At 32.8% G+C, this 25,811-nt stretch overlaps 1 long non-coding RNA gene across 1 annotated transcript; it reads right to left on the bottom strand.

The window, feature by feature from the left end:
• Window positions 1-5,861: 5,861 nt before the first annotated feature.
• LOC129316886 (uncharacterized) lies at window positions 5,862-25,237 on the bottom strand. The gene is made up of 3 exons (XR_008594821.1): window positions 24,871-25,237; window positions 13,410-13,531; window positions 5,862-6,152 (listed from the first exon to the last, which is right to left on the bottom strand). It is a non-coding gene; the product is annotated as an uncharacterized LOC129316886 (long non-coding RNA).
• Between the last annotated feature and the right edge of the window lie 574 nt (window positions 25,238-25,811).

The following is a 25,811-nucleotide window of genomic DNA, read 5'->3' as shown; positions in this document are numbered from 1 at the left end:
AGAAAATTGATGAATAAATGAGAAAGTAAGAGAAAATGTTTGAATGTGAAAAAATCAAAGTGAACTATGAGCATGTGAGATACTAAATGAAATTGGCTTAAGAGAAAACAAAGGCAAGCGAAGGAAACTAGCAAGTGGTTGTAGTCTTCTTAACTAAACCCCTCATGGCCAAAACTGACTCTCAATTTAGGGGAAACTGTGACAATTTCAATGCGCTCCTTTGATCCTATATGATGTACCATTCCAAGTTTAGTTTACACCTTCATAAGTATTCATTCTTCACACCTCATTACCCTTGAAAAGCCTCTTAGAATAGCTTTAAATTATGTCTTCATATCTCACATTAATTCCACCTACGTTATAATTTAATTAAATAATCAATTCATCATAGTGTGACATTTATTTATTGGACTAAAGTATGAAATATTTAATTAGACCTAGATGAGAGAATGACTAAGGGAATGCAAATGCAGACATTATTGGTTTGAAATATTTAATTAGACCTAGATGAGAAAATGACTAAGGGAATGCAAATGCAAATATTATTATTTTGAAAATTATGTGATTATTTCCCACTTATAGAGCATCTTTCTTTTATTGGATAGACTGGCACCCAAGAGAGGAGTGAATTGGGTGACACTTAACAATTTTTGAAAACTTAAAGAGTGAAAGACTTGAGTGAGAAGGAAAGAGATGAAACGCACAAGACTTATCCTGGTTCAGCCCAAATTTGACCTATATCTAGTCCTCAAAATCACACTCAAGATTTTCAACTAAAATCACAAGCTTCAATGGGTGCTTACCACTACAGTACAATTCACAAGACTAAACTTATCTTGATTCAATAATAATCCTTGCTATAATCCAGTAAATTGTTACAAACACTTGAAAAATACCTTTTTAAGATTTCAAATGAATAATAGAAACTTTCACAAAAAAACTCTCTTAAAGAGTAGATATATTACAAACGAAAGCTTATAAACTTATTATGAGAGCTTTTTCATGAACTTTTTCAAGAATGATGAATGAATGCTAAACATTCAAGCACAATTTAAAAGCTTTTTAGAATGCTCAAATAATGAAAAGTTCACTCAAGGATCAGAATTTTTATTCTAGACTTGAATTGTATCACATATATTGTTTTAACAGTTGACAGACCACTAGAATAGTGTTACTAACTGTTGGTGACATTTCTTGCATGCAACCTAACATATCACACATGGAATAGGGCTATCAAAGTTCTAGACATGCATATGTGACAATTTATGTGAATCTCAAGTTATGAATCTCAGTAATAAAATAACTCACTCTTATTTTGTTCAAAAAAAAAATAAATTACTCTTATTAACTATCACATGAAACAATATGAAAGTAAAGCGTAATATACCATTTAAACCTCATTAACATAGCATATATCACAAGTTCCACTTAAATCACATCAATGTTTTGCATTTTACCTCTTTACACCACTTTTCACTACTTTACTTGCACAAGTATCACATAACATACCATAGCATGATCACTACCAACTGAGTTTTTAAATCACCCTGACACAAAACCATAGGCTCGCCTTAGACTAATATACATTTTCATTGACCTTGAGCTCACTTGTAGTAGTAGAATCACCTAATCAAAGATGTTTCACGACACATACGGACTATGGTTTACCCCAATACATACAATGAGGTGTCGTTAACTCTAACATCGTATCACATAGACAAGTTTTACTCTTTAATTCAAAGTTAATGCTATTTCCTAGAAAGTTGAACTCTAGGTGGTTGGGTCCTTTTATTATGGTTCAAGCATTTACTAATGGAGCTATTGAATCGAAAGGTCAAGATAATGAAAAATCCAAAGTGAATGGATAGCAACTAAATTGGGGCAGTGAGGTGGATTATCAAGCATCTACTATCTAATTGTCTGATATAACCTAAGAAGTTGAAAAGTCAAGCTAAAAGATTTTAAATCAAGCATTCTTGTGAAGCAACCCAATCTCTTAAACTTGCTTTTTTGTGTTTAGTTAGATTTTTTTGTGTTATTAGTATATTTATATTTAGTCTTATGTTTTGTAGGTAAAGAAAGGTTCCTGAATGAAGGAAAAACATATGCTAAGGGTATATAGAGAAGAATTAAGAAATTGGTGGAATTATGCATTTTCAGGGAAGTGATCTCACTCCAAGTCTATTTTGCTATTCAGACTTTACTTTGAATTTCAAATATGATATTGGAGCTGTGAAAAAAAAGTTGAATATGATTTGCACTCATTGACTAATGTGTATTTGATATGAAATTGGTTATTATCTAAGTTATGTCTTCATTATGCATGTTTTGTTAGTATGAAGTTGATTATGATGTGAATGTGATAAACTCTTGTATATCTAGTATTGAGTGGATTTAGATTGATCTAGAGTGTATTTATGTAAAGAATTGACAGCTAAAAATTTTCATTTGAGCTTGATCTTGATTTATGGAATTTGATATGAATTTATTGAGTATCAATGTTTTTGAATGTTGGGGGCTGGTTATTGATGCCTATTCATTGAATTTTTGGTATGAAATGATATTTTGAGTGCTGTGGGATTGCATTTTAGCTAAATTGCTATTATGTGATCTGATAAATTTTAAGTCGTAGCTAAACCTTTAGCCAAGAGCTTTTGGTTGTAGCCAAAGAAGAATTGACTATAGCCAAGACTCTTGGTTGAGAGGTTTAAGCCACGACCAAAAAAGAATTAGCCATGGCTTAACCATCAGGCTTGGATCTCCTGGCTACGGCCAAGAAAGAATTAGCTGTAGCCAAGAGGCGCTATCCTTAAAAGAAATTCCTTTCTTTTCTAGATTACTGCTTCACTCTTGACAACCCTAACATCTTTTTTCTTCTATTCCCTTCTCTTCCATTCGGTTCTCTTTATATATATATATATCTCTCTCTCTCTTATCCTTTCACTCTTACTACCATCCACCTCTCTTTCACTCACCCTTCACAATTTTTTGACTAGTCAAAACCTGTGCCTCCTTAATCTGGATGCTTGTTTTCCCTCCCTCTTCCTCACTGTGACCCTTACCTCACCTTACCCATCTCTATCTCTTATCGTGCTTGCAAGAAAATCTCACCCTTTGAAACTATCAAGCTTATCTCTCATCTCTACTTCTCCAACACCCCCATACACACCCCCCATCAGCTACCCTTACTCATCATTCATTGATATACACTCCTACTTCTAACGCCATCGATCTCCCTATGAGCACGCTTGCGGCTACTTCTCACTGTCACACTTCAGCCCCTTCCATTCATAAATGTGATTGAGATGCAAGTCTATAGAGTATTCTTTGGTTGTTCGTGAGTGACGCTTTAAGGTGGGTGTTATTCTATTGCTCAAGCTTATTACTAATTGTTTGAGCTCCCTATTCCCGTGACCTTATCTCTCTTTTCCTCTTGCTCTCTACATGCACAACCTATGATCTTGTAAGGTTTATTTCTACTCGTACTTGCTTGTATTTAGTGAATAGGACTAATAACTAGCTGGAGTTTTTAAGCTTGAGGTTGCTGATTAAAGAGGCTTGGGTGATAATTTTTTTAGAGTAGTCTCTGAAAAAAAAATTGCATTCGTGATAACCTGTTTGTGTCATTTTTGATGTGATGAAGCTGCTGAATAAGGGGTATAAGTGGACAATTTGGATTTTAAGGCAAAATTGGGCCACTAGAAATAGGTTGTTGTGCTAATTTTTCAATCTGGCATAGACTTACAATTTTGAAAATTTAGCCATTATTATCTCTAAGTTGCAAATGAGCTACTTTGTGCTTTTGTGATTTAATTACAAATGCACTTTGGGAATTGTTTTAAGTAGGATGTAGGATCACCTTTGTGATGGTGAACATTTATTGATCTAGTATATATTAAAACTCTCAATTAAAGCAATTACTAATGATTGTTTCTAAAAAATGAGAGACTTTTGTTGGCTTGTTGAGTGTACTATGGTCTAAGAACTGTAAGAGTAGGCTATACAAATTTGTATAGTCATGATTGAGGAATAGGTTGATGATGATGTTGTATTTACGAATTTGGTGAATAGATTTGGCATTAAATTTGAATAATGGGATAGATTTTGAAGGTGAGGCTACTATGTTGCGAGCATGACAATTGATGAAGTTGAGAATTGGAATTAAAGTCATTAGAGGCTTAGAGGTGTTTAAGTTTAGAGGATCCTTTTTCTTTTTTTAGTTTATTTTACATAGTTCTAGTTTTGGTGTATTTCCTTTCCCTTTTTGTTTGTTTCTTAGTGTGTTTGGTTGTTTTCCTTTTTCTTTGGTAGATTTTATGGCTCCTAAGTGCTCTAGTGCTTCTTCCTCTACATAACCAACTCTACCAACATCCTCTAATATGAAGGCACAAGTTGTTCAGAGGAAACCCTTCTAAGGAGAGAATTTTCAGCTACTAACAAATTCAATTTTTATAGTATCGCATTTAATATTTACCATTTAGGTGAGGTCTTAGTCTAAAGAAAAATGCAAATTTAATTGTGCTGCAAGAATAATATACTTAAGCTTGCATTGGAGATTCCTAAAATGGTACTTTGTGGAATGTTGAGTTGGATTTTACAATTGCTAAATTATATAAATATGTGAACTTGCCTAAGTGCCTAAATTGCAAATACAGCTACTACCTTAAGCATGAGGACAAGATATCTTATGATGAGGTTGCTAGAAAGCTTGACTTTGAAGGTCGAGTGGAATAGTGGATACCTTTTGGTAGCCAAAGGTACTTGGATAGAAAGTGCTTTACTATTAAAGCCAAGATTTGGCTCCATTTATTAAGAACTACATTTGCCCATTGACAAACAGGAGTGAGTTGGCTGGGAAAAAGACCTTGTTAATTTATTTGCTGATGGAAGACGAACTACTTAATTTAGGTATCCTCATGTATCAATCTTTACACACTGAAATTATTGATCACTCTTGTGATATTGTTCTTCCTCATCTAGTAGCTGCTTTTTGTAAGGAAAACAGGGTATGTGACACCTTTTATATCCTTCAGATATAGGAGAAGATTAAAATGTTACCACATCACAAATAACAATTAGTAATCAAATGTTTTATTTAAAAAGCTTGGGCCTAAAACTCGTTTTACAAAACCATTCAAAACAATGCAATTAGAGCAATACACAGGGGAAGAAAATCATATATTTATCTAATTGTAGTGGATGTAACCTGTGAGCACTCTAGTCTCAATTGCATGCGTTTTCATCATAAAATAAAGTTGAGATTTGGTCCATGCATCACAGCGTGCAATACATGTGTCACGACATGTGGCACAGAGCCACACACTTAACCTGTTTTATGTCATGCACTGTGGCATGTGTCATCATGCATCACGGTGTGCCTGTTTGAATTTGTGCTGTTATTTTGATAGCAAAAATGATGAACTTTCGGTGTACACCATTTTCCCACACGATATCCAATCGGAGTGATTCAAGCGCCCATATGTAGCTTATCTCATAAACTAACTAATGAGATAGGTTTGGACATGATCTAAAGATCCGATCAAAATTTAGACACCTGAGTGTAAAAAGTCATTTTTTCTAAAAACATTTACACATCTAAGTGTTCAAATCGATCCCTTTCTCTTATTAGATCAGGCCTTAAATCAAGTCTAAAAGGATCTAATACACCTGATTGACCACCATGTATCATAGTCATACACACATATCGAAATCTAACCCTTCTATGGACAATTTTCACATTTTTTAACTTTTCACAAATTGCCATTTATTAGCATATCATAGGCTCGTTGGCCTTTTTCTCAACATAATTAAATACAATCATATTCATAACACAGGTACATTACAATATTAGCCCCAAATTACTCATTTTATCATAATTTCTCACTTAGGCTTAAGATTCACCTTCAATCACAATAATTTCACACAATCATGGCCAAATCATAGCCCCTAATTTAAAACACCACAAATATACACATTCAGGCTATAATTTCACAAATACATTACTTAAAATATGCATGTAATCCTATAGCAACTCATATACACATATATACAAAAATTCTTAGTTCAATTCATTTTCACAACTTCGAATATACATGGCTTCATAACTCAAGCCGATATAAACTTTCTTCTATTGCTTTGATCACTGCCCGGTCCTGTAAACATGTAACCACGAGGGTGAGATAAAAATCTCAGTAACAGAATAACTCACTCGTATTGACTATCACATGCAACAATATGAAAATAAAGCATAATATATCATCTAAATCTCATTAAAATAACATTTATATCATATATCTCATTTCCTTTCATATTCATATATCACATATCCATTGCTTACTTTTCATTGCTTTCACATATCATTCCATAACATCTCATAGCATCTCTTAACATCTCACAACATTATATAGCATGATCACTACTGATCACACCTCTAAATCACCCTGACACAAAACTATCGGCTTATCTTAGACTAATATACACTCTCATTGGCCTTGAGCTCACTTGTAGTGGTAGAATCATCCAGCTAAAGATGTTTTAACGCATATACGGACTATGGTTTCCCCCAATACATATAATGGGCTGTTGTTGACTCCAACACTGTATCACATAAACATTAAGAAGTCTCATCTCCAATACTGCACCTCAATAGGCATTAAGAAAATCTTCTCTAATATCGCACCTTACAAGGCACTAAGAAGAATTGTTTCCAATACCATACTCTATCGGGTACTAAGAAAACCTTGCCATATGATCTTTATTATCTCCTTTACTTAGGTGACCTCCCACCCCTATGATCATGCTTTCTAAACCATTTAAGTTTCTCATTTACTATTTTACTCATTTTCTCAAACATAGCATATATATTGCATACCATTTGAAAACACCCATTTCAATACTTTTATTCAATCAAAAGCTATTTCATGCAACACTCAGACAATGCTATAAATCATGCTTAATTTAAAATAAGTTCATACACCACATAGCATACTAACATATGGTTACAATGAACAGTCAAATAAAGGAAGTTATTCAATTATCTCAACCCTTCTGTCACTAAAAAGGTTATTCATGGATTTCAACAACCACAATAGCTTATCTTAAGCTTCTCTTCTCTACTCGCACACCCAATATGCCAATCTGAACACATTTGATGTAAGGTCTTCCTTACTTAACCACAATTAACTTCATAATCAAGGTAATCAAGAGATAAATCCTCAAAGGATTACTAAAGGTGTAAAGTTTCATAAGAGATGAAATTTCTCAAATCCTTTAGAATGGAATCCCAAATTCAGCATTTTAAATCTCAAAAAATAGTTATTAAGCTCAAATCAGAGTTTGAAAATAGTGCAAAAGCTTAGAAAACAAATGGGACCCAAAATAATGAGTTTTAAAACTCAAAAATAGATTTTGTATAAAAAACAACACGCGCACCACTACTCATCCTTCTCTATGCCATGAGCCGCAGTGTGAGACACCATGTGCCATGGTGCATTGCATGAATTTGATAATATCAGTGCTATCAAAATAATAGCATAGGGAGTGAACTTTCGATGCTTCCCAAATCTCCATCCGATATCCAATTGAGGTGGTTTTAGTGTCTACGTGGAGCTTTCTTCTAGCTCTAGCTAACAGTACTGGTTTCACCCTCAAATGCTTTTTCTATAAAAAGTTAGACAAGCAAAACCTATTTTGACCACTTTTCACAAAAATCTCAAAACTTTGGTGTTCCAACATAACCATAAGTGCCATAAGCCTACACTGATCATCCGACCACACTTAATAGACTCTAACGGACCCATACAACACACCATACTCAATCAAAAACACATTTATCATAAAATCACAACTCAATCCCATTTTTCACAAAACATAAAAGGGATGGAAATGTTGCATAAAATCATCATTTTCATTTTAAATCTTTTAAATTACACATGTTTCTACTTGCACAAGTATTTTAGCCCTATCCACGGGTCTACAACTAAAACTCACCAACCCAGGGCATAAAATACACAAGTTATAGACAAAATAATGCAAGTAGTGCAAAAATAATATCAAGTGATCCTAGTTGGCAAACACCATAACATATGTACATGAACAATAAAAAGGAGGCATATGGAGATTACTCCACAATCCTAGGCCTTCGTGTGTTTCCCCTAACTTGAATCCAATAAGCTAGGTCCTAAAAATATTAAGAATTGAGGGGTGAGTACAACCACTCAGTAACTAAGTTTTACCTAACCTATACAGTTGCATATCAATTGTAAAAATAGATGTAATTAGGCAAATACACAGATATCACATATAAATACTTGGCCAATTTTCATAAAACTAACAACCTTTGACTGGGCCCACAACACACAATATCATGTTATTTTGCAGGGCGCAACATGGGGTCATAATAATAACAACCATACACCCTTAGCACATACTGGACTATAAAACTAACAATCATGTGATCGAACTTGTATGCATGATCATATGCCAACTTATACCCTCTTGTTACCTCTGACATGAAACTGATGGCTATCACGTGGCTACATCCTTCACAAACTAACCCAGCCTTCCACTTGTGAGGAGCTATTGGCCAGGGTGAACTCGCTCATTTATGTAATTCAGTTTCTCCCAATACTAATAATCATGGAGTATCGTACCTCTAATCTATCTTCCTCATGAACCGGTGGAGATTAGTTAGATTTGAGTCCCTTGTAGAACAAGTAGGATAGTCCTGAATCAACCATAGGATAAGGGCTATGTCTTGATTCCAATGGTTACTGCCAATGTAAGTTCTCAATTCCAACGGTCACTACCAATACCACATGGATTTAAATCAATCTACTTCTCTCCCTAGGCAAACTCCTACCAAGGATCATGCTATACACATTTCTCACATACTAAACAATGAATTCATCACAAATAATCCATTGCACTCATATTTACATACTCCACATTCTCAACACATTACTTATCACAATTTTCTACCCAGAATAACATGCCATAGTTAAATCCATAAGTGGCATAATCAAATTTTTTCTTTTCAAAAACCATTTCACAAATCCAACACATTGCTAATATGCATTATGAATTTAAATCACCCATTATATTTCACAAACATAATTAACATTCAACTATAAAAATTAGATTTTCTCAAGTTACCTCAAGCCTTTGAGAGGTTAAAGGTTTACCCCTCAAGCAAAAATACTTCCACAGCTTCTCCCAAGCTTGAATGGTGAAAAAATTGAATCTTACTACATCCATAATACAAGGATGCCATCATTGTCTCAATCTTGAGGATTTACTAATACATATCTCCACACACTCTATTCTATTAACCCATAAATCACAACCTATTCATACCCAATAGGTTCATTAGGTTCCATTAATACATATTATCACTAATAACACTTCAAACCAATTAATGGACATAAATCTTTCCCAACTACCTCATTAATATTGATTTTCAGATATTAAATACTCTCATAAACCAACCAGTACCATAATCATCAATGTGGTGTTCCAATACCTTAAACAACTCCCATTATACTCATTTTAATCAATGAAAATAGGCCCATACTCCTATAAACTAAAAATGAACTCTTCAACTCAAACCCTATCATAAATCTCCATAAGTGAGGGAGAGAAAGGAAGAAAAAGGCTTAATAAACTTGCCTTGGTGTTTGAGAGCTTCAATCTATCCTCAATGTGATCCCACAACATACCCTAGTAGAGCCAAAGTTGAACTCTTTATTTTTCTCTTCTCCTCCTCTCTGGTTTTCACACAGAATGCGAACTAATTTATTAAAAATTTTGGCCATGTGCCATAACACACAATGCCCTCCGCTGAGACACATGGCATAGAGAGGCTCATTACATTCAAATCTACCCTTGTGCGTCGTGGTGGATTTACCATACGCCACGGCATATGGCATGGAGAGAAAACCTTCATTTTTTTCTTCCTCTTTCCTTACCCAAGTGGCCTGACATTAATCTGGACCCACTTCTAGGGCTGAAATCACAACAATTACACTAATTTAAGCCCATTTATCCACACACCTCATTAACTTACTAATCAAAATCATTAGATTAACTAATCATGATTAAATTTTTTGGGATATTACATTTGGCACATTTTAGTCATTTGGCTCATTTTGACCAAAAACTCATATTTATCCATTACTTAAGGCTATATTCAACTGTAAACTCTTTTTCATTTATCCATTCTAAATCTATTACTACTCACCTCAACTGGTCTTATTGTACTCAAACACAATTTTTACCCTAAACTTTCTCTCTCTAAGGGCTAAATTGAGCCTATGGTTTTAAAGCTCTATCATTTAGCTTTAAACCATTCGTAAAGCTCTAATTTAACTCCCAAGAACCTTCTTATCACTATTGGGAAAGAATTAAACCCCTTAAAATCCCACCAATTCAATTTCTCTATAACTTATTTTCAAAGAAATTTGTGTAAAATGGAAGGTAAGAGTTATATGTAGCTTACCTGACAAGTTATCGATCCGAATCACCTTCTAATGACCTTAAATATCTTTCTTTAGTTTCTCAACCCTTCTCCTCTCCCTTTCTCATGTGTTCCCAAAATCCTCTCTTCTAGAATTTCATGACTTATAAAGGAAATTTCTGGCCCATGTGCCATAGCGCATGCAACACAAACTGCGGCACATGGCACTGTGAGATTTATTCTCACCATGTGCACTTGTTACAATCCGAAACACACTCATATCTACTCATACAACACACCAACAAGTCAAATTATCAAGTAGTCATCCAAATCTCTAATCCCATACTAATTTCTACTTTACTCACGATTAGCAACTAATCTCAAGATTAAGAAATTCAGGATGTTACACGTGATAAAGTTGGTGACCATCCACTCTGTAACCTTCCAAAGTCTAAACTGCAAAGTTTCCCTTATTAACCCAAGTTTTACTCTAAATCATGGCAACCTAAGATTTAACCCCAAAAGGATTACTGAATGTAAAGTTTATAAAAGGAATTTCTTAAAATTCTTTTAAAGGAAACACAATTTCAACAATTCAAATCTCATACATTGTTTAACAAGTTGTATCAGAGTTTTGAAAGTAAAGCGGGAGCTAGGAAATCAATTAGGACATAAAATAATGGGTTTTAAAACTAAAAAATAGATTTTATGTATAAAGTATCACATGTATCGTGGCTTAAGGCATGTGCGCCGTGGCGTGTCTTCTCTGTGCCATGTGTCGTGGCGTGAGGTGCCATGCACCGTAGTGCATTGTACGAAATTTGATGACATTAGTGCTGTCATTTGACAGCACAGGGAGTGAATTTCCAACGCATCCCAAATCTTCGTTTGACGTCCAATTGAGGTGGTTTCAGTGTCTATACGGAGCTTTCTCCTAACTCTAGCTAAAGGTATCAGTTTCATACTTAAACTCATTTTACATAAAAAGTTAGACACCAAAAACTATTTTGACCACTTTTTTACAAAATTTTACAAATGGGTGTCCCAACTCAACCACACATGCTAATAGCTTACACCAACCATTCGACCATGCTCAATGAACTCTTACAAACTCGTATAATGCACCATATACAATCAAAAATACTTATTTCATAAAATCATCACTCAAACCCGAATTTCACAAAACATAAATGAGGAGGAAATGCCATACAAAATCAACAATTTCATTCTAAATTTCTCAAAAGACATATGTTTCTACTTGTATAAGTATTGTGGCCCTATCCACGGGTTCACAACCAAAACTCATTAACCCAGGGCATACAATACACTAGTTATACACAAAATCATACAAGTAGTGCATAAATTATGTCAAATAATCCTAGTTGGCAATTACATTAATAAATACACATGAAAATAACTAAAGAGAGGCATATAGAGGATTACTCCACAATCCTAGGCCTCTGTATGTTTTTCCCGACTCGGATCTAATAAGTTAGGTCCTAAAAATGTTGAGAATTGAGGGGTGAGTACAACCACTTAGTAACCAAGTTTCACTTAACCCATACAATTGCATATTAATTATAAATAGATGTAATTATGCAAATAAGCACATGTATCACATAACACTCAGCCACAGTTAACAAGTCTAACAACTATGTGACCGGGTTTTCAATAAAACACTTAATCATGTTATTTTACAAAACATAACACAAGGTCGCAAAAATAACAACCATATGGCCGGACTTATATACATGATCATATGCCAACCTTATATCCTCATGTTACCTCTAACACAAACCAGGTGGCTATCATGTGACTACATCCTTCACGGACTAATCTAGCCTTTCACTTGTGAGGAGCTTCTAGACTAGGGTGAACTTACTTATGTAATCTAATTTCCCCTAATACAAACAACCATGGGGTGTCGTACCCTTAATCTAGTCTCCTCATAAACCGATGAAGACTAGCTAGGTTCAAGTCCCTCATAGAATAAGTGGGACAATCTTGAATCAACTATAGGACAAGGGCTACCTCTCAATTTCAACAGTCGGTGCCAAGACTATTTCCTGATTCCAACGGTCACTGCCAATACTATGTGGATTTTCAACTAATCTACTCCTCTCCCAAGGTAAATTCATACCAATGATCATGCTATGTACATTTCTCACATAATATGCATTTCAACAATCAATTCAATATACATATACTCACATAACTCAATACTCCACAATTCAACACATAATATATTACAATTCTCTACCCATAGTAATAAATCATAATCAATTTCATAAAACACCAAGGTGGAAAAGTCAAGGTTTTCTTTCCAAAACCATTTCACAACTCAACACTTTGCCAATATGCATCATCAATTTAACTTATAAATCACATTTCACAAACATAATTAACATTCAACTATAAAGATTAAGTTTTTCCCGATTACCTTAAACCTTTGAGAGGTCAAAGGTTTACCCCTCACTATACCAACTTCCCAAAGCTTCAACAAGCTCAAATGGTACCAAAAACAAACCTCTCTACATCCATACTACAAGAATATCATCATTGTCTAACTCTCAAAGCTTTATCAACATATAACTCGACACACTCTATTTTTATCAAATCATAATCACTACCCATTCATACGCAATGGGCTTATTAAATTTCATTGATATACCTTATCATTAACAATACCTCAAACTATCATTAATGCACATTAACCTCTCTCCCAACTACTATATTTATGCAAATTTTCTGATAATAAATGCTTCTATGGACTAACCACTTTTAAGTTCATTAATGTAGTGTTCTAATACATTAAACAACTCCTATTATACTTATTTTAACCAATAGAATTAGACCCATATTCCTATAGATCGAAAATTCATCTTTCAAGTCAAACCCTACCACAAATCATCATAAATGAGGAAGAGAAAGGAAGAATGAGGCACCATAAACTTACCTTAGGTGTTTGGGAGCTTCAAAACGTCAATAATGGAAGCCAATATGCATACCCTAGCAGAGCTCCAATGTTCTCTTCATTTTCTTCCTTTCCTTTCTTCTATTTTCTTGCACAAATGCGATCTGATTTATCAAAAATTTTGCCCGTGAGCTACGGTGCATGGCACAGAGGAGCTCATTGTATTTAAATTCACCCTTATATATTGTGGTGGACTAATCATGCACCATAGCATTTGACACAAAGCATAATTCTTCATTTTTTCTTCCTCTTTACTTGCACTGATGGCTTGCTATCAATCCAGACCCACTTCTAAGGCAGAAATCACAACAATTATGCCAAATTAAGCCCCTCTGGCCACATACCTTATTAACTTACTAATTACCCTCATTAGGTTAATAAACCAGGGTTAAATTTTCCCAGATATTACACACTACTATCACACCTTTTAACTAAGAGCAATAAATAAAGGAATGCTCTTACACCACAGCCACTGTTGCCTACTGCTGATGATGTAGTTATGGATGAGTAACCGCTAATAGTAGAACCTAAGGTTTAACATCCTCCATAAATGGGGGTACTCACTCTGTGGCAATTGATGATGTAGCAAAGTATGATTGAAGCTTTACATGGTATCCATCTATTACCCAACGTCTTTAAATTCCTTAAGCACCACCTAATTTTGGACCTCAGTAAGGAGTAGCAGCCCAGATAAAGAGTATATGGAAGAGCCAAAGAGCCCTGATCCTGATGATTGACCTTATGTTCTATTTCTAATTTATTTGTAGTACTATAGTTGATTTAGGAATTAGCTGTGCATAGTAGATGTTTTGGGCTAATTGATTTACATAATATGACTATTTTGACTATAGACTTTGATTTAAAGGCTATTGATGGCTTGTCTATCTTTGCTGTTGCTTGATGTTTAGACACATGTTGTAACATTTCAAAAAATTATCCCCTTAATTAATTAAGCTAATAAAGGGTAAATTTGTAAATTTAAATGTAAATGGATTTAAGAATAGTTAAATACCACTATTGGGTTTGGTTTAGCTTTTGGATTAAGTTCAAAGTGAATTAGGTCTCCTAGACTCAAATTTTAAAGAAAAATTAAATTTTCAGCCCACTATGCATTATGTTACAATATAAAAATTTACGCTGCAACATAATTTCTAGAATCAATTTTCTTTAAAAACATGGAGACATCTAAAATAGAGAGACATGAACCAAAAATGGAGGGAGGGTGATGGAGAGAGTCTTTTCTCTACTAGAGCATCAACTTTTAAGAATTTTAGAAGTGATTGGAGCTTGATTTCACCTAGATATGCCTTTCTTATCCCTTCTTCTTCTCTCTATACATTTTGGAAGTAAGATTTGAAGTTGGAAGATGATGATTTTTGAACCTAAGGCTATAAGTCCAAACCTATTAGTCTAAATGGGACTAATGGAAATTGTTTGAGTTATCTAAGCCTAGATATAATGGTCTTATGCATCCATGAGAGTGGGATCTCAATTATGGATGAATTTGTACATTTAAATGCCATTAGTGATGAAAGTTAAGATTGTTGGAAGCCACTATTGGTGGTAGATGGGTTTAATATGTTGAACCCTAGTTTTGATGATTACAAAATAAAGAGAAGTTTTGTGTGTTTCAAGTTTTCTTAACTTCAACCTAAGTTAGTTGGCTTAATATTGATTAAATCTAACTAAGTGTAAGTTTATACGTAACAGAAGGTATGCTATCTTATTAGTTAAGTTTTTGACTTAACTATAATTCTAGTGCTTGAAGTTGTCTTGTTTTAAAGAGTATCTAAGTGTTGTTAACACCAGTACTGGAAGCTTTAACATCGATGCTATTTCAATTTTCTTCACTATTCTATTGATTCATGTTTCATATAACACCAATCCTATTCATTCTACCACTGGTGTTATCCTTTTTAAACATGTGCAATTAATTCTCTCTTATTTGAACTTTTTTCCTTGAACTGGTACTATCTTTTTAACATCGGTCTAATTATTTCCTCATCTTTATTTGAATTAAGACAACACCTATGTTACTTAGTTAGCACTTGTACTAAGTTTTGTACAAGTTTTTGTAACACCTGTGCTAACACTTCAACACCAATACTATCCTTTCTTTTTTCCTATGATGAGGTTTGATTGATATGCTATTTTAGTGTTATTTCCTTCTAACATCGATGCTAAGTAATCTTTATAAAAATATCCTTATTCACTCAAAATTATCAAAAATCTTTGTCTTTTACATATTGGACTACACCGATACTATTAGAACAACACTTGTACTATGACCTTCTTTCAGAGTTTGCTCATCACTATAACACCAATGCTAGGACACTATAACACCAATACTACTATGAATTTTTATGCTCTATTTTTTGTATCAATTTCAAAGGTCACCAAAACTCATCTTTCAATCCTTCTTTTCATCCAAAATCAATTGTGTTCACTATATATCTTTACTAAATGATATTTAAACACAATTATTTCCTTAAAGTTATTCATTTTTCCTATCTTTAATTATGTCACCGAGCTTGCTTTCTGTTATACCAAAACGTATAAACTTCAACCACTTTTGTTAGAAGCATTTAATGTTTTTAGCCGTTACTATACAAAAGTATAAGTCTCTATTATAAAGCACTATTCCGTTGCCTCATCCATTAAAGAACCTTAGAGAAGCTCAGATATCTAAGAAAACACAAAGCAAGAAGGAAACATATCACAAGTAACCTGTAATGGAAACATTTATGAGTCTAATAGATCATTTATAATCCTTAACTATAAATAGACTCATTTATAAAACATGAAGAGAGAAGTGGGAACAACGTGAACCATCAAAAACATTCTGTGTTTATTTGGGCATTAAATTTACCTACCTTCTATATATTATATATGGTTAGATAGCTTCATTGAGTATATATCTACTCTTAGAGAAAGTTTAAAAGCAATAGTAGTTTATTCTTGAACTTACTCTATTTATCCTTGTTTTACATTTTCAAAATAGAGGAACTTAAGTTTGAGCAGTTTAAGGAGATTTATCATTACTTTTGTAAGGGGGAGAGTTTCAGAATTATTGAGAAGTTTGTTGATGTACTGAGGCAAACAAGAGCATGGATTAATCTTGGTAATATAGTTAGAAATCTCAAGAGGTCCTGGGGATTAGACGTAGACTCAAGTAGTAGGAGTCGAACCAGGATAAATTATTTGTGTCAAGCTCTGCTCATCTGACTCTCATGATTGGTGATTTTATTCCTTCATCTCACTTTTTATTATTGTAATTCATTTAGATTTTTAATTAGCCCAATTCACCCCTCTCTTGGGGCATTTACATAATAAAGTTAGTTAGGGCTAATGGGAGTTAATAAACCTAATGTGGTGATTAAACTCATGAGTTTAGATTTTTAGGTGATTACAGTATTAAAATTTGAGAGTTGGAAGTGAGTAATTTGCAACATTGATGATAATTTTGGATTGTTAGATGATATATTAGTGATTATTTAAGTTTTTGAGAGCTAAATAAAATTAATGGGAGTTAAGGAACTCATTAGATGTGAGGTTGATCTTGTAGTTGAGAAATTTGGATATTAAAGCATGAAATTAAATGTTGGAAGTGGTGATTTTAATGACTATAGTGATAGATGTTAATATAATTGTAGACTAACCTCATAAAGCGCCAATGACCTTGGATTTAGGTTGGAAAGAAAGTTATGATTGAGAAGTAACCTTTGACCTCTCAAAGTTTTAAGGTAACTGGAGAAAATCTTGTTTGTATAGCTGTATGTTAATTCTTTGTTAGTTGAATTAATTCATTTGAAAGTTTATTTAGGTAGTCGAGAACGTATTGATGCAATGTTACTAATATGATGAATTATATGTTTGATATTGTATTGAATTGTTGAGAATGTTATATATATATATTTATGTGATCATTGATGAATGAAAGCATGTAATTGTGAAATTGATGAACATGTGATATTTGGTATGTGGAGTATGATGAATATGATTGTGGTATGTGGATTATAGTGAAGAAAGAGAATTATGTTAGCATGATATGATGTGATTACTATTGTTTGAATGGCATACATCGTGTTATTTGTGCATGGCATGATCATTATAGAGGCAGTTCGCCTATAAGGAGGAGCAGATTAGCAAATCCACGTGGTAATAATGGCTCACTGTTAGGAATCAAAAGCTTATCCCAATCGTTGGAATCAGGAGATGGCGGCCATTGTCCTATGGTTAATTCAAGATTGTCCCACTTGTTCTTTGATGGATTTAAACCTAACTAGTCTCCACTAATTCGTGAGGAGACTAGATTAGGGATACGACACCCCTATAGTTGTTAGTATTAGGGGAAACTACATAACAAAGGTAAGTGAGTTAACTCTAGCCTAGCAGCTTCTCATAAGTAGAAGGCTTTGTTAGTTTAGGTTTTGGACATAACCTCTAAGTAGCCATTGGTTTCATGTCAAAGATATCAGGAAGGTATAAGCTTGGCATTGATCATGTATTTTACTTCCAGCCACATAATTGTTATTATTGTGGTTTAGCATGTTTTCATTAAGGGTGCATGGTTGTTATTATTATGACCCAAGATATGCATTTTTGAAATAAATGTGATAATATGCATTAGTGCCCGGTTACATGGTTGTTAGTTTTGTAGTCAAGGCTATAATTGTAAAATATGTATGTGATGCTTGTGAAGTTATTTACTTCCCATTTGCATCTATAATTAATTGATATGTAATTGTATAGGCTACATTAACCTTAGTTACTGAATGGTTGTACTCACCTTTCTATTTAACATTTTACAGGTACTAGCTCTGATTAGGATAAAGAAAAGGCATGTGAGGTTTAGGGATAAAATTTCCTACTAAATGCCTCAATTACTTTTGATTAATGTGTAATTATCATGATATTGCCAACTAGGATGTTCATATTTCATTATACGTGCACCATTGAATATTGAGCATTAAAATGTGTATTTTGGGCCCTAGTGTGTGTGATATCTTTTTTATTTGAGATATTTGTGCAAGGCCAAAATACTTATGCAAGTAAGGAATGAGTATATTTATAAATGATAGTAATTTAGATGTGGGATTACATGTTTTAGCTCCCCTTTATGTTTTTGTCATCAAGGGGTTAAGCAATGAAAATGTGATATAGGTGTTGTTTGAATGTTGTGGTGTATTGCATAAGTCCGTTATAGTCTATTAAGTATGGTTTAAAGGTTAGTATGGGCTTTTGGCACTTGGATTGAGTTTTGGACACCTTAGTTATGTTTTGAAAGCATAAAAGAGTGAGTTTGCTTTTCGATGTCCAACTTTTGATTGAGAAATGATTTGAATGTGAAACGAGTGTCATTAGCTAAAGGTCAGGGAAAGCTTTCTATAGACACTTAGATCACCTTAATTGGATGTTAGATGGAGATTTGGTGCACATCAAAAGTTCGATCAGGAAATCTGCCATGACGGCTTTTAGGTTCTATAGTTTATGCTGCAGCGCATTTTGCTAGAATCTTTGTTTTTGCTCTTTTGACCCTAGTTTAATGTTATCTTATCTTGTATGATGTCCATGCTTTCATATATATTTTTGCTCTAATTTTATTTTTTTAAAATGATTTATATGATTTTATAGCATTATAAGTTTTAGAAACTTAGGATCCCATTTATGAAAATTTTACAAACTTGATAATTCATTTGGATTATTCTCATGATTACCTTAATTTTAGGGGTTAATTATGGATTAGTAAGGGAGGCCTTACACATTTGGAATTTTCTAAATTGTGTTTTTTTTTTTTTGTCTTTTTAAGATAGCCTAATGTGTGGTTTAATTATTGACAAATTGTTGGGCTATTATATTACATTACTTTAGTTGCTGTACTATGAACATTTATGTACATGTTAGGACACACAAATCTTTTTTATCCTCTCTTGCATTCAATATCTAATGTTTTGAGCTTGATCATTGCTTGAGAGAAGACCCTCATTTTTTCCTAAAATAGTAGGACACTGTTTATTTTGAGTTGGAGGGTGAGTGATGCTCATTTTGGTACAGGTTCATCTTTTTGGCTGATTTGGCATGAATTTCAATTTTACAAACTTTTATTTTGTTCTTACTTGTCAATTTTATTAGTGTGGAGCTAAATTAATGGATTATATGTTAAATTGTGTGTTTGACTAATGATTGAAAAGTTGTTTAGTAAGTATTCTTGGCAGGAAGTTGTTGTTAATATTGAGGTTTGCATGATTTGCACTATTAAATCTTGCATTTCAACATTTTTGAAAAAAAAAAATTGGGCACAATAGAGTCAATTCTATTTTGAATGTCATTGTTAGAGGAAATTGCAAAAGTTAATTTGTATGATACTATTTTGACCAATGAATTTCATAGCTTGCTTTGAACTTTTCAAAATCTTCTAGTTGTTTAACTTGATTTTGAAAAATGATTAAGGCCATCTTTAAATGTGTTTGAGCCTTTTAAGCCAACCTAAGTTAATTTTATCCTTTTGAACCCATAATTTAAGCCTAAAAAACAATTTAATAAATTCTTTTGGCTATCCACATGAAATCTAAACCTTATAAGCCTGAAAAACTATGAATTACCTTAGCTTTGAGATGAATGTATATTTGTGATAGGTGATTAGAAGTGGTTGTGGTTGATGAGTTACACTGCTCTTAGTTAGGAATAGATGATGTGGAAGAAATTGTGAATCATTTGTAATCCAAGCTGTGCTTAATTAAAAAAAAGAAGAAAGAAATAAAAAGAAAATAAAAGAATAGAAGAGAAACACACACACACACACACACACACAAAATGGTGCATTTTGAATTCAATAAAGCTTAGTTTAGAAAATCAATTTAGTTCAAGTTTAGGAGAGGGTACTTTTGTAGTTAAAGAAAATTTGTTTGTTCAAGGAGAAAGAACTTAAGTGCATTTATCTTAAAGTATTTGATTTATTCCTTAATCCTATTATTTCAATTGCCTTTACCCCTGTCTACATTATAAGCTTATAAAATCCCTTTGATTTTTAAATCCAGTGAGATAACTTATGGGTGGAGAGATAAGGAGAAGTTGGGTGTGGAAATTCTATTAATCGGAATTGCTTTATACAAGTTGAAATGATGTTGTTGACTTTGACAATTGTAGGATAAATAAGTCTTGACTCTATTCACACACTCACACTTCAAAATTGTTGAAAAGTAGCTTTAATTTTATGAATCATGCATTCATTGATGTTCTACTTTCTTCCTATCTAGCATACTTACTTGAGCAACTAATGAGGACAAAATCATGCATGCTTGGTAGATGGATAATCTATTAATTTAGCTATTTTACTTCTTGTTTTACTCAAGGATGAGTAAAAATCTAAGTTTAGAGGTGTGATAAGGTATAGAAATTTATGTTATCTCAGCACATTTTCTTACAATTTCATATGCTCTTTGATGAAATTATTCTTACTTTTGATATATATAATAGGAAAAAGTGTATATCTCGCACTTGGGTTCAAATGGCAATCTTGGTGTAAATTGTGTATAATTTTTTATCTTAGTATAATTAATCTTGGACTTCACAAAATTTCTTGCTTTCTTAGATTGTTGGAACATTATTTGAGAAGCAAAGAAGGAGTTATAAAGTTATTACATCAAGAAAAAAAAATAAGACAAAGAGTGAAGAATTAAACCTTAGCCCAATCACTTTCAGCCTCCACCGAAAGCCATAAACAAAATGCCGCTGATGCGTTTTGGCCATAACTAAGGAAGAATTGACTACAACCAAAGTCTTGGCCGAGAGGTTTTGGCTGTAGTCAAGGAATAATTAGCTGCAGCCAAAAGCTCTTCACTAAAACTATGCGTTTTGGAATCAAATTTGAAGCAAGGGTTACATATGTGAAATTCTTACACTTTGAAGAGAGAGTTGTGACTTCCAGAGTTTTTTTTTAGGCTTGCTCTGCCAGGGTTTAGGTTCTTGAGAGAGATTTGGCCAAGAATTGAAGATTTGAAGAGATTCAAGTAGATTTCCTTTGGTTTTTTTCTTCTCTTCACTTTTCTCTCTTTGTTTTTGATATAGATGTTGCACATTTTTTTCATTTGAGGCTATTTTCTGAACATGAGTAGCTAGTTCTCTTGCCTTAGGATTATTTCGAATCTTTGTATGGATTAAGGCTTCAATATTCCTCTCTTTTGGTAATTAATGATATATATGTGTTTATTTTATCCTATGCTTAATGCTTTTGAATGCTTGATCACCATTTAGATTGTTTTATTCACTTAAGTTATGTTTGAGAGAGCCAATTTAGGTGTAGAACTTGGACAAAATAGTGTTGAACTTCAAATCTACAAAGACAAATGGATAGTTTTGTTGGTAAAATAGAGATATTTTATTAATTATTCATAGTCTCATTAAGATTGTAGCTTAAAAATTATTTTCACTCGTTATTTCCAAGAAATTGTGAAATTTTAATGTTTGCAAATATACTTAATTTTGACTTGAGAAAGCTTTTTCAAGTAAATTAAAATCTTAAACTAATACTTATTTTTATTAAAAATCTATTTGAGAGGAATTAACTTTAAGTTTAATGAAATATAAAAGGGAGAGATAATCATAGATCCTCATTCTTGAAGTCAACGTTTCAACAAATTTTAATTGTTTAAACATTTTTAATCTAATTTTTATTACTTCCACACAAACTTACTCTTGATTTTGCTCAATCTAATCCAAAGCTTAATAGTGAATTTTTAACTCTCTATTGTCTAAATCCTCATGGGAACGATAACTTTGAAAAACTATTTATACTTGTGATAACTCGTACACTTGTGGTAATGCTTGACGGTGAACAACACCCAACACAATTTTTGCAACATTATTGACTTTTCACAACTCAAAGGTGTCCAAAAACTCATATTTGCACCAAAAGCTATATCTAACCCCCGCAGCACACTTAAAGAATTTAGGACTACTTGTCACGCCCCGAAAATTAAACGTGACCTGCACAGGATATATAAACAAATATACATCCCTTAAGCCTTGATCAAGGAAACTTTAATATAGTATTTTAATTTATTTGAAATATGATGGAAGATAATTGTGACATTTTCATATAAACAAATGATTCATAAACTTTTTAAAAAAATTCGCCAGAATCTCCCCTCTAAATAGGACCTCTTGAAGTCTCTACAACAAAAATATACAGTCCAAATAAAAAAATGTGAAGTTCTGCTCTTTCGCAATAAATAGACAAATATATTATAAATCAAAATCTTATCTGTAGTTAACCTGGGGCATACCTAATTAAAATTTTAAAATATAACAACTAATTAACCATTTACAATGCAAGAAAGATATACTCAAAAGGTCTTCTCCTCAATTCAACAAAGAATCCCTCACAAATCAGTAAAATGATAGATCATCAATTATATTATTTGAGACAAAAATTTATTTTCAGTGAATAACATCCTAACAATAAATAAATAAATTTTAAGATAAATAAAAGAAAAAATTAAAACAATTATGCAAGTTAAAGAGACAATGATTTTGATAAAAATTTAATAAATTTTGAAAAAAAAATCTATATAGCTTTAAACAAAATTTTGAATTGCTTAATTTTCATATCAAGTGTTATTATCACTTGCTTTCAAAGAAGCAAATAAACAAACTAAATTACTAATTAAAACCAATCAAATATAAAATCACCAAGTAATCAAATTTATATTTATAGGGACTTATCAGAATAATTAACAAACGTGGACACACAATCCATGAAAGTAAGTAACCAAACGCAGTCGAAGCCACAAAACAAACGTGGACACACAGTCCATGAGGGTAATACAAACCAAATGTAGCCAGTGCCACGAAACAAATGTGAGTATGATACTCACGAATAACCATCCCTCCGATCCACATGCATTGGCCATCGCATGGGGCTAGCACCTCCTATAAACACCCTGCTAGCTAGGTGTACCATGACACGTCAAGGGCCAACAGAACTACCGTTAGCAACCAGTGTTCTGTATAAAGTCCCTTTTTAAAACCATTTTACAACATACGAGAAAATCATCACTTTTAAGATACAGTTCTCATTCTCAAAATCAAACTCGCATGAACTGTTTAAAATATCAATCCTTTAAAATATGAAAATTCACAACTAATGTTTCATAAACTTTTTCACCCATTTCCATGATTGTCTTTATTGAATAAAAGAGTACTAGAATTTATAAAAAAATTTTGCCAATCTTATAAGTATAAATCATGATAACTTCAAGAGCTAAAGAAATTTAATCAACAACATTAATCAATGTTGAGTGGCATATATTAATGACTATAAATTATTGAAAATAATAGTTAATAAAAAAAATTTTCAAATATATAAATTGATTGGGACGTTATCTACTTACCCTTAGAGCTGCTAATATTTAAAATTCACTCCTTACAACCTCAATAAGTCTCTTTTCTTCCAAACATCATATAAAAATGTAAAAATATATAAAAATAATAATGTCTAAATAACTTTCCATAAGTTCAATGAATCCTCTTTTAACATTAACACAACCAATATTTAATCCAAGTAATTCAATGTTCCCAACAGCATCATTTATATCCCAGAACTTCCCATACCTAATTATCAATTAAAAGTGTGTATCAGACCTTTAGCAAAAACTCTATCAGTCCACCATTCATGTGTTGCTCATTTTATTAAATAACTCAGATATATTCCCAATTTAGGTTGTAAAACAATACTCTAGTTTGTATTCATCACCTATAATGAACTTCATCATTCTTCATTCACTTATTTTTATCTAACACTTTAAATGCATTCTTAGCATTCTCAAGACCGAATGATAAAACAATACCATAGTTATAGATTACCTAACATGGAACTTTCAAAAATTCAACTAACCATACAATACCTTAAAATCAACTTCTTTGTAATGTTCAAGTTAAATCTCAACTAAATAGAACTTGAATCAGTCATGCTTCTCACCCTAATTAACAAGATTCCATAAAATGCATAATCAAGCAAAATTCTCCTAACAGGCATTTCACCGAACACCTCATGAGCATTAATCCGTAACCTAATATCAAACTTCTTCCCATTGACTTCCATTTCTAGAAATTCTCTTAACATCAATATTTAAATAAATCAGCCTCCTAAGTTTTTTTTTAATTAATCATAACTCAAGGAAATTAAATCTCCATCTCCCCCATTCTTCACGGCAGTAAGAAAAAGAAGTAACAAATTAAAATTTTTCATTATTCAAACACACACAAAACAAACAAGGAGCAGGGAGAGAAAGACTAGACGCACTTGAAGCAAACATAGATAGAAAAAATGGCAACGATGGTACAGGGAAAGAGGCAACTACCATTAAAAACTCATACAGCAATCACACTAACTCGCATAACAGCATCAGTTTTAAAACCTGGTGAATGAAGCTTTCAAGCTCACCTATGGTAGCATTGACAGCTGTAACAGCGAAGAAGGAGGCGACGCCTGAGGCTGCAGATTGAAAGCTCGAACAAACCTTCACCGAAAAAGCAAAAGAAGAAGAATGGCAGCCCACATAAAATCCTAATCTCCCTCACCAGAGATGCTAAGAACGAAGGAGGAAGATGAAATTTAAACACCCTCGTATACCATCATCAACCCACAGCAAAGACAAAACAGAGGAAGAATTTAACTACTCAACTCCATAGAGGTAGACGAGCGAAAGAGGGAAAAAGAAAGGATGGACTGCCGGTGGTGAGGGGTGATAATACCATGGCGAGATTGAGGGGACTGTGACAGGAAGAAGAGAAGAGAGGAGCAAAATCATATACAATGAAGGCCATTGAGAAAATTACAATAAACCCCTAGATATTTTTGTGGAGTTACAGTAAGAACAAGGGCACATATTTAATTTCAAACTCTATCATTACTTTCTACTGTTCAATGGCAGTGGAGGAGGAAAAGCAAATGGTATTAATTTAAAAAAATTACAAAAAAGGACACAATGAAAATTACAAGAAAATGTACAAAATTTTTTTTATAATTTAAAACAAAATAAAATCAAACTTTTGCTCAATAAAATTCAAATTTTGAACTTTCAAGAAAGTTACTAACATAAATTCTATTAAATTACTTCTCTCCATACACTATAAAACTAATTTAAATGAAATATCAATTAGAAATAAATATTATTGATTTATTATTTTTTTAATTTTAAATCTAGGGTCATTACACTACCTGTATAACACACCACATACACATATACTCAATATTATCAAATTTTCACTCCTCAACCTCCTAACACCAAAAATAAAAAGGGTAAGGTTTTAGCATTACATAAATCCTTTAATCTCATTTGCAAACATATAATCATAATCCTTACACTTGTACTAATATTTTGA

The sequence above is a fragment of the Prosopis cineraria genome, unplaced genomic scaffold, assembly GCF_029017545.1.
Source record: "Prosopis cineraria cultivar Desert tree isolate PC_DT_omini unplaced genomic scaffold, ASM2901754v1 PC7, whole genome shotgun sequence".
Taxonomy (NCBI): domain Eukaryota; kingdom Viridiplantae; phylum Streptophyta; class Magnoliopsida; order Fabales; family Fabaceae; genus Prosopis; species Prosopis cineraria.
The sequence above is the reverse complement of the archived record's forward strand: the minus strand, read 5'-3'. Positions and strand labels throughout refer to the sequence as shown.